Raw genomic sequence first — 19,228 nt, 5'->3', positions numbered from 1 at the left:
TACTCGGGTATGAGGGCCACACATGTGCAATCACTAGTACTGCACAGCCTGGGGACCCAGCCGAAGGGCAAATCCTGCCCTTGTCCATGCATTAAGAGACATGGCTATTTGTTGTCAGACAGATGCAAGGATTCCATTGAGCCCAGGTTATCTAAGAACAAGGGGCTTTAAATTGCTTAGACGCTGTAGTTCTGCTCTGTAAAGAGCGGGCAGTTGAATAATGGCACAGTACATTTCCAAAGGACTTGAGACTGATCTCGAGCCTGACCTGCAAATGAAGCAGACCGAAGCCTGGCTAATGACCAGGTGACTTCTTTACCTGCACATTCCATTTGCCATCTTGAGAAAGCAGTCAGTGTAGTGTGGGACACCCTCGAAGACATTTTGGCCAACTCAACAGAAGTTATTGCCAAAGATTCCATCCTTTTATTTAGAGTCATTAATTTCTCCTGTTTTTTTCTTGCCACGTCCTCTCAAACAAATTCAGCAATGCTCTTCTGCTCTTGCCAAAATAATTGGGATTTTACCTTTCTCCTGCTCTGGAAAACATCAATGGTGTGTCTCCTTAATCCTTAAGCAGTCCCACATAGCATCAATTAAACGTTTAAAGAGCGTGTGGCCCAACCACTCTCTTTAGAAACCCACGCAGGGAAATCGTTATGTGTTGTGAGTTGTTTAATTTTGATGGACCTATATGTATTTCTGTTGCATATTTGTTAAATAGTTGCTGTGTTACAGGGTTAAAAGCATCACATGTTTGCCTGTATCCATGGAAACCTGGAATCATTCTAGGTTCCTGGCAAGCAGCGACACAAGGCCTGGTGATTGAACAGTTGGGAGTTGACAGGCTGGACAGGAAGGCCTCCATGTACATGAATGAACATCTTTGATTGTGCAACTTACCTGAAGTCCGGTGGATCATATTTACCAGAAATATAAGGAAACAATTCCATTTGTGCTTCTTCTGAGCTAAGAGCTGGAGGTAAATCGGACCCCTACTGGCAAAAGAACTGCCTGTATTACCAGCACGGCCAGTAATAGCTGCAAAATCCCCCCTTGGAGTCCTACGATGTATACCGGCACTTGTAATCTGACGGTAATACCGGCAGACAAATGCTGGTAACAGTAATTACGTTGTTTCCGGTATTCCTGGCAAACTTGCAATGAGGCCCATAGTGTGGGATCAGAAAAAAGGGGAGTGCTTCAGGTAAGGAAGCGCTCAAGCTGCAATGCACACAGAATGCATGCACTAGACAGCTTCACAATAGGCTTCCTTCAAAGGTGCTGAGTACAGCCTTCAATGCATGGTGTCTGCATCAGGGCCAAATGGGGTTTTGCATCCCTGGTGTACAGACAGCAGCCCTATGAAAAGATGCATACACCTTGCAAGAGGGCAGGAGGCACTCCATAAGAAGTTAACATGTGATTCTGTGCCATTGAACGTCCACAATCAGCATTACAGGGGCAAATGAAAAACAGGGAAAACAAAGGAGGCACACAGCTCTGGGAGAGCGCACCCTTTGCCAAGCGGGGCATTCAAACCTCAGTATACGTAGACTGCATGTGCGTAATGTACACCTATAAGCTGACACACAGCCATGTGCATTTCACTACTGCATGTCCTGGGCAGACTTTCATCAGATTCACTCAATTACCAAGGATCAAGGTAGCCAAGATCCTCACACCCATTCTTGGAATCCCGCGTCATACACACCACTCTTCTCCGTGGTATGTAGCATGCAATGCCGCTTGTACAGAAGCCTAGATGTGTCACACTCATTGTCTGCCATGAATTTGTGAAGTGGCTCAGACTAAGACCTTTTCCCTGATGCCCTGCAAACAAGGGTCTCAATCACAAAATATCCATTATCCTGCCAGTTGATCTACTCCGGTCATTGTTCCGTTGGAAAAGAACATTCCAGTGAGAATACCCTGGCCTCAAAGCACACAAACCGATGTGGCGTGTGGCATTTGGCATGCAGCACCCTGTGTATGGTGCCCGGGTTTCATCAGATGCCAGCATCACAGAAAGGAACAGAGGGTGATGGATGGGGAGTAATGACAGGAGGGGGTGAAGGATAGGAGTTTAGGGGAACAGTAAATGGGGGGGTTCAAACGGCCACCCTACCACAAAAAGCAACACATGGAACGAGCAATGCCAGTGGCATACAGGCCCATCCATGTTGCTTCTCGAGTCATGCTGGTGAAAGCAGAAGGTGGCAGAAAAGAGAATGGTGCTAAGATGCTGGCCCAAAGTTCAGCCGGCTTTGTTGCCCCAGTGCAATGGCACGGATCTGTTGTCATGATCCTGGCTTGCTAATCGACACATCCCAAATACCGACTTTGCTTTTAGCACTTTAGTTTCGTTCAGTGAAGACAGCAGTTTCTAAACAAAAGAATTGTGTTTCAATGTCACTCAAACTATGGTATCTTCTAAAGGTGTTTCTCATCTGGGAGCTCTCCCACAGAGCTGAGAAGCTAGTAGCTTGCAGAAATAAACGAATAATGTATCTTTGGCAGATGCACATAGGGAGAGTAGCGCTATATAATTAAAATAAAAGATCTCTAATACATCAGCCCAGACACTAGTACATATTCCAATGAAGGAGCAAGATTTTTTAAAATTCGCGTAATCATGAAAAAGTGCTACACTTTTTGTAGAGAGCGGGAAAAAAAAAAAACATTGGTTGGCTGTCAAAGAGGTCAAAACTGCAAACACTCCTGGGAAGCACCCAAGCCCACAGACTCACCTGAAATGTATTGCTTCCCAAAATAGATGAAATGTACAGTGCATGTAATTATTAATATTTTGATGTAATGCACACATATCAGAAATGTTTGCAATGCTAAAACATTACAAAATGAAGTGAAGGTGTGGTTCAAACTCGGCTTGCAGACGGATTCTTTTTTCAGAGACAATTTGGCGGTCATTACAAGTTTGCCGGTATCCCGCCGGTAATACTAGCAAATGGAATTAGCATTCCAGCCGGTAATTCCTCATTCCATGTAACTCTTGGCTGGAGGTAAATCAGGAAACCCCCAACAGCAAACCTGTAGTTTGGTGGGGCATTGAAAGTGACGGTAACAGGTATGCCAGCTTTTTTACCGGAACTTGTACGGCTCCGCTAAACTTGTAATGATCGCCAAACGCGCAAACCTTGAAGCTATAATAAAAATGCAAATACCAGAAATCGGTACAAGTGTATGTAAACACAGCACAGCACATAAAGATATGTGCCAGATGCCTCCAGACTGGGTGTGCTATATAAATTACAAAATAAATAAATAAATACATAAATGTGCCACAGAGTGCAAAGATGCTGTTATTTTCCCTTTAGGCCTAGCAGCGTTGGTAAAGAAACACATTCCTGAGAGGGTGCTCTCCAAGACCAAGGGCTATGCATAATGAAAAATGTTGCATACAATGTCAGTTGATATTACAAGTGTTGTTGATAACACTGTACCTCATGCACCAAGGACGCTGTGTGGTGTGCAGACGACACTGCATACCTTCTGTAAGTGGGTCCCGATTTCGTCAACTATTTTTACTTTACCAAGTACCTATGGTTTTAACTTGGTGGGATGACAAAACCATGTTTGGTGTGGGCGCTGGCAGTTTTGAAGGTCCAATGTTTGATAATCTTGCTAATTGTTGAAATTTAATGACAGTTCAGTCTTGAGATGTACATGGTGTTGTTTTTTTGTTTTTTTGATACAGCATGACAATTGTGGCATCTTCTGCCAAGTGTGGTGAAACAACAAGCTGACGCGCATTTCGACCGTAGTCTTTATCAAGGCAAAGGAGAGATTGTCAGCAGGCTCATGCTGGAGCGGGTAGGCAAGTTACGCTAGGTAGGGTACTAGGTGGAGGCTTGTTGACCTCATCTGTGACTGGATGCAGCGTCCGATCCGTGTGGTTCCTGTGCTGACGCACGTCGGCTTGTTGTTTCACCACTCCTGGATTATCAAATATTGGACCTTCAAAACTGCCATGCCCACACCAAACAAGGTTTTGTCACCCCACCAAGTACCAAACCACTTGGGAACCCAGGAGTTTGGTTCCCAGACAAACCATGTGCCAGGCTGCAGGCAAGACCACAACCACCAAATAAACAAGTGCAGGGGACCAGCTGTCCCGACACTAAAACTCCAAACCCCATGAAACTACACCTATGGTTTTAATGTTTACTCCACAAAAGAAATAGTTACAGTTGTAGGATTCAAAACAAGCGGTGTTCTACTTGGCAGATGGCCAAATAAATTACAAACTTTGGCCTCATTAGAGGCTTGGCGGTAATCTGTTCGAAGTACTGCCAAACTCGTTTACCATTATCGCCATTCAGTCCCACGGATCTACCTCAGAATTCCAAGTGGTGGTAAGGCAATTTAGTCCTCATATTTGCAGCCCACAAGACTGCTCAGCGATTCTCACCGATGTACCAAAAGCAGTACATTCTACGTGGGAAATCTAATCATTTTTGGAGGTATATTGGAGGACTTATTCAAGCGAAATGTATGTGGTGAAATCTCCACTTCACGAATTTGGCAATGCAGAAGATTGTTGGTAATTCTCTTACTGCCATTTTACCGCCATTTTTCCCACACCGTTTTGAGGCCCATTATCATTTAATGTACATTGTTTTAAAGTCTTCTAATATTTTCAGCAGTAAAATGTCAAAAGCTGTACATGAAGGGTTAAAGTCTGTCTTTTTTTTTCATAGTCAGACTCGTCAAAGTTCTGGATAATGGAGATTTTTCCAAACTTGTTCACCCGTGCTTAATCCGAAGCGGTGGTTTCTGAGCGATGGGTGTTGAATTGGCACTTTGCCAAGCCTATTGCAAAAAAGGAGCCCTTTGAGAGAACTGTACACACGTCTTTAGAACTCTGCCCAGCTCCTTGTTAACAATTAAAATAAATGAGAGTGTTGTTTTTGGCCTAAATTATAAGCACATGAAAATGTGGAAGGAACCTACAAAGCTAAAACCTTCCTTTACCCTGAAAAGCAGCTCCATGTAAAAGGAAGTAGATGGATAGCCAGACAGACAGACAGAGCCAGGGTGGTTTATGTGTAATGTATATTCCAGTGGTGTCCTGTCAGGAAACACTTTCACCTTAATATCCCAGGAGTGACAAAACAGGATACTTTGACTCTGATTGCCTGCGCTTTTCAGACAAAACATTTCATCACACAGATTGCAAATTGCTGCAATAGATTCTTTTTTTTTCCTGGGGACTGTCATGGTTGCTCGGTGCCATCTAAGACAGATGAAGCTATTCTGTTCAAATGATGTTTTTTCCTCTTACCTGATCATGTGCAAGAGCCTGAACTGTCATGGGAATAGAATCCTGCTTGGCTTTATGCGAGTGCATGGCACTGACAGATGGCATGGGGTTCACAGACGCAGTCCTCAACTGGCAAGCCTCCTACCTCGTGGGCAAATGGCAAGCATTCCAGATGGGTCATTTCAGATCGGACCATCACCCGGTCACCTTCGGGATCGATACTCTGACATTAATGTTCAATCACTCCATGGGACTTATCAGGTCACGTCTCAATGGCCCTAATATAATACCAGCGATAATCAGTTATACCTCAAAGTGAATTGTACTCAGACATTCCACGCCTCAGGAAATCCCTCACCTCCAATCAAGCATGGACGACAAGCACCTACATGAAAATCAGTCTAATCAAAGTGTAATTTGTCCTTCTAGGCTATCCTTCAAAACATCCAATGGTGACTGAATGACAGACACCTTTGATGGATTCACACAAGAGATGGCATCATGTGTCCATCACTTGGATTAGCGGCAAGCTTTCCTTCCAGCAATATATCAGTGCCAACCCCAAACTGCCTGGTATGAACTACCACTCCTCTGGAAGACAAAGAAAATCAGCTTACTTGTGGATTTCAGACCCCTTGGTCCTTCCCGTGGTCCTTCCCGTGGTAATCTCACATCTCACACCTCAATTGAGGAAACGGCCCTTCATCAGCATCCCATCAGCAGACCTGGCTTGCCCTAGGCCCATTGAACACACCGCTGCACACCTCATGACAGGATCTAAGCGATTTGACTGCATCTCCCCCATCCTAAGAGAATTACAGTGGCTACCGATTACAGTCATGATGCTCCACAAAATGTACTGCATTAGGTATAAGACAACTACTTCCAGAACACTAGCCTACCTCGCCTAACACTAACCTACCTCGCCTAACACTAGCCTACCTCGCCTAACACTAGCCTACCTTGTCCCTTCCATCTGAGTACCCTGTATTGTAATTATGTTCTTACCTAATGTATATATTTGATTTATTTCTATCTTGTACTATTCCCACTGTGCAACAATTTATACATTTGATTGATCTATGCCTGTAATTATTCCAAAGTGTAACTGGTTAACCTAACCTAAGCTTTGCATATCCTGTAATTGCTGCGCCCTGAAACCCTTCGGTCTGGAGCCCATTAGAAATGAATAAACAAACAAACAAACAAACAAAACTCACAGGCTCGGGTGGGACGTGCTGCCTTAGACCATTGTGAGCCACAAGACTAAACTGGAACAGAAAGAGAAAATAAGGAAACAGGCTGTCTCTTGATATCCTCCAGTCTACCGGAACACCATGCCAATAAGAATCATGTTTGCTGCAACGCTCTTCTATTTCATGAAGGAATGCAAGACCATGCTCTTCAGGTGCTCAGAAGGGTCACTTAGGGCCTTTCTACTCGGGAGGATAGCTCAGGGGCAACGCGCTTGCCTTGGAAGCAAGGAAGAAACAGAGGTTCGATCCCCGGTTCCGATAGACCACCCGTTTAGTACAGGTTATCCAAACTGCTATAATGTGTAACCTCCCATTCCACTGACCTAGTTTAACATCAAATGTTTGATGCATAGCTCTGTTTCTTGCCAGCTACGTTTGAACTATATAAACCCAAATTCAAATCCACTGACTCCCTGTCACGTGCAGTAACAAGGCCTTGGCTTGGCGCTACTCTTTACCTAACTCTTAAAGTTAATTTGATGTGAACACACGTCCACATTGGAGAACATGAAAACCGTGCCCATTTATCTCGTTGTTGAGGGTGAATGCTGACCAGGGGATTCAAACAGTTCATGGGATGTGGATCATCTGTTTGATAAAGACATCGGGCCTCATTACACGGTAGGCGGTAACCATGGCGCCATGGTTGCCGCCGGTATTTTACCGTGTCTGCCTTGGTGGAATGGCGGAATTAATGGCGTACTCCAAGGTGAGCGGGGGCGGTAATTCCCCATTCACTAAGGCCCTTCCCCATTCCCATTTTTGCCCCCATAGGGCATTATGGGGAAGGTGCTAATTACGGTACCGCAAATTGCAGTACCGTAATTAGCACCGAGGTCCATTTGCGGCACCCTACTTTAACGGCTGGTAAAACCAGCCGTTAAGGTCGGGTCCCGCAAAGGGAACTCGTAGTAAGACAGTAAGGGTTTACCGGTAGCGGTAAACCCTTACCACCTACCGTGTAATGGGACCCATCCTACTTTAGGCAATAAAGAAAACAAAGGTATGCACTGTGTATATAATAATAATTTAGCATTCATATAACGCTACGAACCCTCAGGCATCTGAGCGCTGCTTATGATTACCCATGGTGTGTGGTGCTCATTTATCAACCACGGAAGAATGAAAGGCTGAATTTGGCTCTACTCGCTGTGCTATCGGACTGGCTAGTGACAGTACAATATGATAGTATGATACAGCATTCAGGTGAAGACAAGCATTGAACATGCTGGCAAGATTGACAGATTATCTGCTGGCCAACTACATACCCCGAATTGGTTTTTGCAGGCAGGTGAAGCCGGCGTACCACTCCAAAGGCCCACACCTAAGGGCATCCCCTGTCCGGGCCTGTCAGGGCCAGGAAGGACACATCATTGACCACAGTCTAAGGTATGCATGCTCTACTCCTTTATCCATCTAAACCCTGTAACCGTCAGATCTTCCTGATCACAAAATCGTTTTCCCAGCCTATTTACCACGGCTTGCTTGAGAATCAACTGCTCTGTTATTTTAACAATATTTTATGCATATATTTACCTGCTTCCGCTGCCGCACCTTTGCCACTTCCTCTGTCCAACTCCCTCTGCTATCGCCTACTGCAGCCGACGTAGCTCCCTGGCACACGGGGTGAGGCTGCTCCGCCTTCCTCCAGGTCACTGCTTGGCCACTCTCCACCAGGTCTGATGTGCTCCAGCCTTTAATCCGTTGCACGATTCCCACATTGTTTCTGAATGACCGACCCACCCACAGTGTTACCTGTCTAACTCACGCCTGTTCAGCCTCCACACCATATGGGGTGACCAGGTCAGTTATGTACCACCACCTACCTTGTATCTTACACCTATGTGTGCACCTGACATAGCTCTCCGTATCAGGAGGTGTGGCTTTACCAGTTTGTGCACCCTACTGGATTTCACATGGCTCAGCCCTGCGCTGTTTTTACTTTTTACCTACCTGTAACTACTGGATTCAACATTTCTCAGCCCTGCGCTGTGTTTACTTTTACCTACCTGTAACTACTGGATTCAACATTTCTCAGCCCTGCTTGGGGTAACTTTTGACCTAAATGAAACTAATGGATTTGACATGGCTCAGCCCTGTGCTGTGTTTGCTTTTACCTACCTGTAACTACTGGGTTTGACATTTCTCAGCCCTGCTTGGGGTAACTTTTGACCTACCTGTAACTACTGGATTTCACATGGCTCAGCCCTGTGCTGTGTTTGCTTTTTACCTACCTGTAACTACTGGATTTGACATTTCTCAGCCCTGCTTGGGGTAACTTTTGACCTACCTGAAACTACTGGATTTGAGATGGCACAACCCTGCTCTGTTTTTACTTTTGACCTACCTGTAACTACTGAATTTGACATGGCTCAGCCCTGCGCTGAATTCACGTTTTACTTACCTGTAACTACTGGATTTGACATGGCTCAGTCCTGCGCTGTTTCTACTTTTGACCTACCTGTAACTACTGGATTCAACATTTCTCAGCCCTGAGCTGTGTTTACTTTTTACCTACCTATAACTACTGGATTTGACATTTCACAGCCCTGCTTGGGGTAACATTTGACCTACCTGAAACTACTGGATTTGAGATGGCACAACCCTGTGCTGTGTTTGCTTTTACCTACCTGTAACTACTGGGTTTGACATGGCTCAGCCCTGCGCCTAATTCTCGTTTTACTTACCTGTAACTATTGGATTTGACATGGTTCAGTCCTGCGCTTTTTATACTTTTGACCTACCTGTAACTACTGGATTTGACATGGCTCAGCCCTGCGCTGTTTCTACTTTTGCCCTACCTGTAACTACTGGATTTGACATAGCTCAGCCCTGCTTGGGTAACTTTTGACCTAAATGAAACTAATGGATTTTACATGCCACAGCCCTGTGCTGTGTTTGCTTTTACCTACCTGTAACTACTGGATTTGACATTTCTCAGCCCTGCGCTGTGTTTGCTTTTTACCTACCTGTAACTCTTTCTCAGCCCTGCGCTGTGTTTGCTTTTGACCTACCTGTAACTACTGGATTTGACATGGCTCAACCCTGTGATGTGTTTGCTTTTTACCAACCTGTAACTACTAGTCTGACACACATAGCCACACACTGTAATTGTACTGCTACCTGCGTGTTGTAACTATTATGATATGATATGATATGGCATTTATAACGCGCCTATACACAGATGTTTCATTATGCGTTGTCTTTCACTTCATTCTCTTCAAGTATGCCCTTACTATAACTAGCGCCGCAATACCTGAGGGTCTTTGGCACTGCTATAAATGCTAAAATAAAATAATTCAAATAAACAAGTAGCTCAGTGGGCTAAATTCTGGCTTCAGAGATCTGAGTACAAACTATACCTTACTCAGGGTCACAGAGTATTATAGTCCCCATTTTTAAAACAGGGGCGCATAAGGACCCTAACTGCTACAGACCAATTTCGCTGCTTGATATACCGGGCAAAGTTTTCATCAAATGCCTACTATCTAGAGTAGAGGTATGGGCTGACTCTTTGAATCTACTAAAGCCATCATAAGCAGGTTACAGAGGATGGTACATCACGGTCGGTCGACCACTGCCTATTGCCAACTACCCTGATAAATAATTATTTCTCACTCAGAGGTAGGAAGTTAAATGTGGCTTTTATTGACTTGAAAGGGGCTTTTGATTAAATTCCAAGTCATAAATTATGGGGAAATTTAGCTGGATTAAATATACGGACTGGACTCTTGACCTTATCACAACTCTGCTGTACAGATACACATGCTTCTGTGCGGGCATATTCCTCTGGAAGGCTGACAGCCTATTTCGAAGAAATAATCAGGTGAAGCAGGGCGGTGCCTTAGCCTTGCTCCTATTTATTCTATGGGCCTCATTACGACACTTGCGGTATGGTATAGACGGTGCCGTTATGGCCATACCGTACCGCCTTATTCCGAGTTTCCCTCACGGGTCACTGACAGGCCGCCAGGTCTGACCTGGCAGGCTTTGCGGCACCTCGAGCAGAACTCGTGTTTGCACCTGCACTGTTAACAACGGTGCCGGTGCAACCATGCTCTCGACCCCCATTGTGCCCTGTGGGACAGAATAGGGATCGGGAGCCCATTACCACATCCCGCGAATGGGCAATTACCGGCCCCTTCATCGTGTAATGGGCCGGTTATTGCCCAATCGTGGAAGGCAGTGCCTGTAGCGAGCATGGTGGTGTATGCTGCCATACAGGCACGGCTACCGCCATGCTCGTAATGAGGCCCTATATCTTTCCAATTTTAACACGGAGGCACTGGGATTTAAGGTTAATAATACTAATAATTTGGCATTTATATAGTGCTACGAACCCTCAGGTATCTGAGTGCTGCTTATTATTACCCACGGTGTGTGGTGCTCATTTATTGACCTGGCAAAGATGAAAGGCTGAGTTTGGCCCTGCCGGGATTCGAACCTATCCCGAACCTGCGTTAGCAAACTCTGCATGGATGTCAAAGCGAGTGCTCTACTCCTGTGCCACTTGACCAGCTGATAATTCTTCGGATCGCTCTTGTATGCAGATAAAACTGCTCTGATTGATCTGACATCTGGTTTAATGCATTACTTTTGACTTAAAATGGAAAATGGTCAGAGCACAAATCGGCCATTGCTGCACAGGCTGCTGCAAGGTTAGGTGGATTGCTTAGATTTGATCATATGTATGGAGGGCCCATGTTGGATGAATGCCTTGATGTTTATAAAGCCAAGGTTCGCACCCTGATGATTAACAGGAATGGGATCCTGGGTTATTCCAACTGCTCAATTTTGGAGAAGATTCAAAACAGAATTCTGAAAAAACTCATTGGTCTCCACCAAAGTGCTCCACATTGTCTGCAGCAATTAGAATTAGGGATTTCCACTATTGAGACACCGTTGAACATTAGATTTGACTGTTATTTTTTAAGGCTAGCAAGGGCCACTCAAACAACCCTAATCTGGAGGTGGTGGTTGGGGAAATCAGGGGTTCCCTTGCTCTGTCAAAATCCGTATGGGGGTGTAAACTGCTGACTACCTGGAGTATCCCATATATGGGTCCCCTTCATCACGCATTCTCCCTGCCTAATCTTGTGACCATGCTGAAACAGAAAGCAATAAGGATTGGCCGGCGAGCAGAATTTGAGGATAGCGAGTGCTCTCCACGCGTTCGTCCTCTATGTTGGTTCATGTGACTCCACGTTTGGTGGAGGTGAAATATGTTCTATCGGATCAAGTGCATTCTGATGACTAGGCTGGATTTGTTGCCGTTGAATGACAGGAAGAGGTGGGACAAAATGACAGGAAGAGGTGGGACAAAATGACAGGAAGAGGTGGGACAAAATGACAGGAAGAGGTGGCAAAATGTGACGAACAGGGACTGACATTGTAACACTGGTATGGTGGAGAACTTGGGTCATTTTTTACTGTTTTGTACTTGTTATTTAGACTTATCTAACAATATTAGATTTCATTGAGATGCATTGCGCGTTGTAATGATTTGTAATGATGCTGCTTTTTTGTATAACTTATATAAGAAACATAATTGAGAACGGAGGATAGCACAGGGACAACGCGCTGCTTTTGGAAGCAAGACCAGGCAGAGCAACACTGGTTCGAACTCGCTTATGCCGTTAGGCGTGTTACAAAAACCCAATACAAGAAATAAAACTATGTTTCAAGAGCTCTTTTAAGGTTACATACTGCCTTTCACAGTGTGTAATTATATTTATTTTAAAATTCTGTGGTATTTTTGTTTGAATTGTTGTATTTATTGTCATTGTTCTGTTAATGGAGAAATCTTCAAGTCCTCTTGTGTTCAGCGCAAAAATGTGTGTCCCTGATTCGTCGGCGCACTGCCAATGTTGCTATTTCTCTCAATGAGTGAACCTCGACTTTTCATCTATGGGGGCCATTTGTCTGGTGTCTGTCAATACTGCGCCAACGTGATCTGCTCAAATGTATTTGTGTCCAGGTCTTCCTGCGTGTGTACCGCTGCCTTGCGTAGAGAAACGGTCAGGATACGTTGGCCAGCCATACGTCATTTTCATGTGACGTGTTGCTCTCGCCGAGGTCATGACGCAATGTCAGAGGTCAGGCTGCCCTAGAATAAGTGGCGGACCAGAGCTCAGGGTCGGTTAATATGCCCCTTTGGTGCTGTGATGCCAGGCTAGTGTTCATCATTTTGGCAAAACATTGAATGAGGAAAGGATAACTCATGTTAACATTGTGATTGTGGAAACATATAACAGCATCTATTGTAATAAGAAACACGTGATGGTTTTAGAAATGTTCTGGGTGCACTGTCGAAAGATATTGGGTGTCGCTGTGGAAATTCAGCAGTGCTTGGCTTATGTTTTTGCTATACTTCCAGGTAGCTCCTAGAAGCCGCACTTCAGCTTTGCCTCCGAGGTTAGATACTGAGAACTGCCCTGCCATGACACCATTCGCTCCCCAGGGGTGGGCATATGAACAATATGCACCACTTAAGCAGTGTATGGTTTAGGGTAGGGGTCTGCAACCTTTGACTTTCTAGGTGTGGTCTAGAACTCCCTTCATCCCTCACCATTAACTATTATGGCTAGGGATCATGGGAGTGGTAGTCCAAAACATCTGGTGAGCCAATAGTCACCACTGAAGTACCTACATGTGGTTCCTGTCATACTGCCAAACAGATTACAAACCCTAAGATAGCAATATCTTCATTGCAAGCACTCCTACCATGCAGTAATATGTGTAATTTTTAATAATTGGGCAGTAGTTAAGCTAATGGAAAATCAGTTAACTTGCCACTAGGCATTGGGCGATGTACCGTGGTTTTAGGTATTTGCTGAGGGAGTCTATGGATGGCATGAAGGTAGCGAGAGTTGTAGCTTTAAGAGGTCTCCTCTCCCCACCATAGCCCTTTCATGCTCACCCAGCGGAACAGTGTGAGTGACAAGAGTGCTTCTACGTATTGGTCAGCATTAGGCTAGCGTTCACTGCCTACCTGTGCCTCTGTTTCAGCAGTTTCTTTATCTGTTACACTAGTATTGACGCCATATTGTCAACTTGATTAACTGCGTCCTGGTCACTATTCACCCTGTACTTCATGATTAACTGTTTTTGGGGCACCAGCACTACCTGCTTTAGTGCAATTGGTTGATAGTTAACCTTGTATCACCCGACTAGCTGCATCTTTGTGACTAGTCACTTGTACTACACGATTAACTGCATTGTGGTCCCTACTGCTACCTGTTTAACTGCAGTTGGTTGTTAGTGGCCCTTCACAGCCTGATTAACTGCATCTTGGTCACTAGTCACTCTGAACTACCCATTTAACTGCAGTACCTCCTAGTTGCTGGGGGCCCTGTACTGTCCATCTAACTGCAATTCATTTGCTAGTGGCCCAGTACTCCCTGTTTAGATGTAATCGGTCATAGGTGGTGAAGGCACGGCCCTGAACGCTCACACCAGACAAAATAGAACCCAACAGGGAAAAAAGGGCAAGAGATTCTTGCAAGGATAACAAGTTTTAATCACACCAATAAATAGGTAGGCCAGCAAAGAACTCTGCTGGCCGAGAACATTCTGCCGAAAAATGGTAAAAGCAGAAGGTTATAGGGCAACACATCATCATTACTACATCATACAGTAAACACCTGCGTGGCTGCTTGGTGAGACCCTATACATGGGCGTCCTGCTCTATAGGGGATGCCAGGCTGCTGTTGACCCCAGCCACGTCTGTCCGTCCATCTTCCATCACGTCGGGTCAACTGGGCTCATCTATCCAGGGAATGAAGGTCACGTTCCTCATTCGTTACTATTGTAAGACAACGCTTATGGCATGCACCTTGGGAAACTCGGGGACTGGCACGTGGGGAGGATCACGGTCATGTTGACCCACACATTCTTCACTCAGTTCATAACACACTCTTCTCACCCAAGGTTTCCATCCTCACTTTAAACTATAATGTATTCCACCCTGTACCTCGTATTACAAAGTGTGTCATTTATGAAATTAGGTGAAATGGTTGTGTTCTTTTAGATCTTTTATGACCACTGGGTTTATGGTTTGTGGTCTGAGGTCACCTGTTATTGCTGAATTCAGGCGTCTTGGACTGGGGCTGTTGTGGGTGCCATAAATCCTGGTGCGCTGGGTGGGAGTTGGAGGTCTGCTTTTTGGCCTGGCTGTGATGAATGTGCATAGGGAGGCACCTGGTGCTGTCTTGCTGCCTTCCAGCGTGCAATACTCCTTGGGATAACACATATTCGCAACAGTTAAGAAACAAAGGGAAGTTTCTATGGGAATTAGCAGCGCAGGTCTTTCTACCATCAATGCTTGGGCCTGTTCAGGTTACTTTGTCTGGCGTGTGTTTTCTCTGCAGCCATGCAGGGCTGAATGTAATGTTTCTACCATAACTACAAAAAATGGCGATTCATTATATGAGCGCAATAAATCTACACAGTTATATTTATTATTATGTTTGTGCAAGAGTATTGAAAATAAGGTGTTCCTTAAATCAACCAGAGTGAAGTGTGTTGCTTCCTTAGGGATACTGCACAAAATGGTGCCAGGATTCAGAACTAGAGGAAATTCCTTCTGTGCTACATCATTAAGTGGGCGGAGATCCTGAAGCATTCTCCAATCGCCCACTGTCGCTTTTTTGACTGGGTTTATGGCAGAATTGCATGGTGAGGTAGAGGGCACTATTATTCCTTGGTGTAGTAAAGTTTGTATCGTGTCTTTTAACCTCTTGTCTGCCTCCCTTGATAATGGGTACTGTTTTACTTGGAGTAATACTGCTCCATTTTTTGTATGATTTTCCCTGGGGTGACTTCCTTTAGTAGCCCTACGTCATTTGGGTTTGTTGTCCACAGTTGTACTGGCACGTACATTTAGGCATCCTCGATGAAGGGAGGTGGCGCGACAATGGCCATTAGGGGGCACTGCACCATGATCTTGCAGGGGATGCAAATTTCAAGTATTATCACCCGCCATTGTCATCATCTTCAAAAAGTTCTGCATCTGTCACTTCTTTGATGGGTCCATGCAAAGTAAGCCACTGGCACCCTTCTCTGTATATTCTGAGAGCAACTACTCTTTTTGCAAATACTAACAACCCTTATAGGTCTAGGGACAGTATTGTGCCTGCTACCAATTCTGGGTCCACTACAGGACAGAAATTAAATCAGGTGACACTGTCCAGCAGGCTTTGGCAACTTGTGGTACTGCTTCCACAAGCACTGTTATGCTATAGGTGAACATTTATTGGTCAACAGGTATGCCTCGCACCACTACGTCATGTGCCATAGCGTGTATTACGAGCATCACCTTCATTGACCATATAACGAGCGTGGCGCAAACAATGCCATTGTCGGTAAAAGAGATCATCATATTCAACTTGCTAAGCAGATACCTGTCGAGCAAGTTGAAAAGAGATCTCTCCGAATACAATAGGGGAGCACGTACTACGTTTCCCCCCACCTTTACAATCAAATCTTTAGTGTATGGAACTGTAGAAATAGCCCCAGAGAATCCCTGCATGTGGAGATAGCGGGAAGTCACCTTCACTGATGCATGATTTCTGAGTGCCCAAGTCCACCATAAAGATGAATTGCTTGTTTCCTATCTATGCCCTCACAAAGTGTTCCTCTTCTGGGTTGAGAGGCATCAACAGGACCGGACATGCAAGTGCTCTCTGTGAGCTGTCCTAATCAAGAAAGTTTTTTTTCCTCGGGAATGAGAAGGAATTTCACCCCATCACTGTAACGCCCTGAAACAGGGCCATTGTGTCACTGGATGCACCATTAAAGGGGTTCGCGTTTTCTGGCTTTTGTTGCATCGTCCGATGTGGTTGTTGTTGTGGGGAAAGGCCTGGTATCTACTGGGGCAACTGCATGTATGTCTGGTGTATTTTATAGGGTATGGAGGTAATTCTGGTAGTGGGCCCCTGCAGAGTCCCTTGAGGGGGTACACCATAGTTCTGTTGGCCATAACTGTACCCCATCCCGTCTACTTGAGCATTGCCCATTCCTCCTCCCCGGGGCCCCATCCCTCCAAACCCTCCTCCCCATGATCCTTGGAACTCACCTCTTCCTCGCTGTTGTCAGCCTTGCCACTGCGGGCCGGAGTATTGTGTGTTCCTGCCCCAATGTCCGTGTGCTTCTTCTGACCACACTGCGGCTATTCTGGAATTTGCGAAAGTAGGGTTGTACTCTGTCACTTCCGTCTCTGTGGGCGTTGACTCTCAAGCCTCCACAGCTACCTTAGCTAATTTGTTTTTTACTAGTTTCGCTTCCTCTGCCTTTCTACTTTGAGTCGTTTCCTTCTCACGCTTTTATCCTCCTGCAATGGTGCACTATTATGCTCTGTATCTCAGGCCACCCCTTCGCCTCGACCCCCACAATCTTGTCTAGTGCCTTTTGCACCTCTTTGGGGGCTGCCTTATTTGACAATAAAATAGAAAAAGGGCATTGACTGGTCCCAGGCGTTACCCGTTTCTGCTCTCCACACCTTGAGAATGAACTGAGCAGCATTCTCATCATCACCCATGGTGGCCTGCATAATAGACTGTAAGCCGGGTGTGTCCAGGAAAGCTCGCTGCAGCGCATTCTGGAGCCTGCCATCTTCTATGTTATTTTAGTTGAAATAGTGTTTTCAGAACTCTGCTGCCCAAGATTTGGAGAAGGCAGTGTGTTCTACAGTTGAGTGCACTACAGGTAATTGTTACAGCGAATTGTCTACTTTTGGGTAAGTCTGAAAGCAATCTTTTAGGAGGCAGTGATAAGAACATAATCATTCTGCCAGCTAGACACAAGTGAGAGAAGGTTAAAAGTCCCACCTTGTATTTAAAATACGCATCACAGTTATGCATTGTTTGACATACTTTGCAGTTAGGTCTCCTGATAGTACTGAGTGTGCAGCAGAATGTAATTAAAGATACATGATAAACCCAGCAGGGATGCCATTTGACTGCTTAGCATTGAGCAGCTTCTGTAAAGATGGCTCAATGGACATCTTTACAGGACACCTTTACAGCTGTGAAAAAGTGTATACCTTTGGTGCACAGTTTTTGTTCTCACCCTTCTATGGCTTTGGGTATCCTTTTACAGTGTTCTTAAAGCACTTGTGCATACTCTCCGCCATTCTAACTTCTCTATGATCCATTTCATTCTATCACCTTTTGGCCAGCCGCAGACCTCTGAAATGTGAGGCCGGGCAGGGAAATGATTGCCTGCTTCTGAACATAATTTTAGTGCCACCTGTGGGAAGTCTGTGCTTGACTTAAGCGTAGGCATGCGTTAAATATTGTTAAATGACGCATCGTCTTTTACATTTACTTTTCTGAAGGGAAAGCCCTCATTTGTGCAGCGGTTTAAAACATGCATGTATTGTATTTGAATATATAAATGGTTGCTTAACACAGTGTATTTGTGTATTGATTAGAAAGAACTCCAAAGATAATGTGACATGGCACCAATACAAGCAATGAGGTTTTGGCTGTTTGGCATATTAAAGAAAATTTGGAGAAGATAAGAAAGACCAAAGAGCTTTATTTATATCTGTCATATATGTCTGTGAGAGTTGTATGACTGAATCACTATAGACCAAAAATGTGAACAAAAGTCACCCTAACACAGCTTTTGCAAATCTCAAGCATATTTGCAAGTTTGGCCATCAAAGACTTTAGTTGTCAGAGTTCAATGACTGCTAACAGTTCAAATGTACTGCAGTGTTGTGGACCAGCCAGATTCGGAAAAACACAATTGACTTTATATTAAAAAAATTACAACCAATAATTTCAAATTAAACTGGAAATAAATGCTGCTACTCTGGCAATCTGCCGTCCTAGGCCTGAGCCTAGTGGGCCTTGTTGTAAATACGTCTATGCTCCCACTTCCTATCATTCGACCGTCCACGCTCTTCTCCCACTTATCCATCAATTGGCTTTCCACCACCCACCTTGTCCGGTTTACACTATCCTTGGATATTTTCCAGGTGCAACCTCTGCTCCAATACCCTCCATAATCTCTCAGTTCCCCACCTACCCTGCACATTCTTTTGCTTTCATTCCTTCTTACTACGTGCCCCCTACCCCTGAATGTACATCCTGTGAGGTCAAAATTACCACTACCGTCCACTCCTTTAAATGTGCACTGAAGCACCATATTCTGAGACCGGTAGGAACACCTGCCCCTTCTCCTCGATGACTACACTATCATACCTCCTGTGTATATAGGAACCTGACCCTGTACATATACAGTTCCCTCGGACCAGGGGCACCGAGTGCGTGGGTACTCTGGGTGTGCGTACCCCCCGTAAAAAGGAAAACACAATCTACAGTTCTCCTGCTTTAGACTAATGGATTTTGTGTGTCTTGTTCCATCTCTCGTTCCTGTACCGGTCTCCAACACCAACAAGTCGGTGAATCTTTACCAGTCCCTCTAATGCAGGGTTGTCAAACTCCAGGCCTCGAGGCCCGGAATCCTGATGGGTTTTCAGGATATCCCTCATTTATACCACATGTTCGATCTCCGGGTCCGCACTTAGAAACCTCTGCGTGTTTGAGCGCGTTATAAATACGCAACTAAGACACACAAAAAACAATTACGCAACTAATTATAGATTAGAATGCTAGTGTAGGCCACATTGCTACAAACACTCTGATCAGTTAGTCCAAAATAACATCCGTTCCGTTAATTT

At 44.9% G+C, this 19,228-nt stretch overlaps 1 protein-coding gene across 1 annotated transcript in view; it reads left to right on the top strand.

Annotated features, from left to right (window-relative positions):
- The window catches only part of EPHA10 (EPH receptor A10), a 1,411,836-nt gene that overhangs the window by 873,315 nt on the left and 519,293 nt on the right, over window positions 1–19,228 (top strand). The gene's annotated exons all lie outside the window — the stretch shown is intronic.

This window comes from Ambystoma mexicanum, chromosome 11, assembly GCF_040938575.1.
Source record: "Ambystoma mexicanum isolate Mex_15411 chromosome 11, UKY_AmexF1_1, whole genome shotgun sequence".
In the NCBI taxonomy this organism is placed as follows: domain Eukaryota; kingdom Metazoa; phylum Chordata; class Amphibia; order Caudata; family Ambystomatidae; genus Ambystoma; species Ambystoma mexicanum.
Note: the sequence above shows the minus strand (reverse complement) of the source record. Positions and strands in the feature narration are given on the sequence as shown.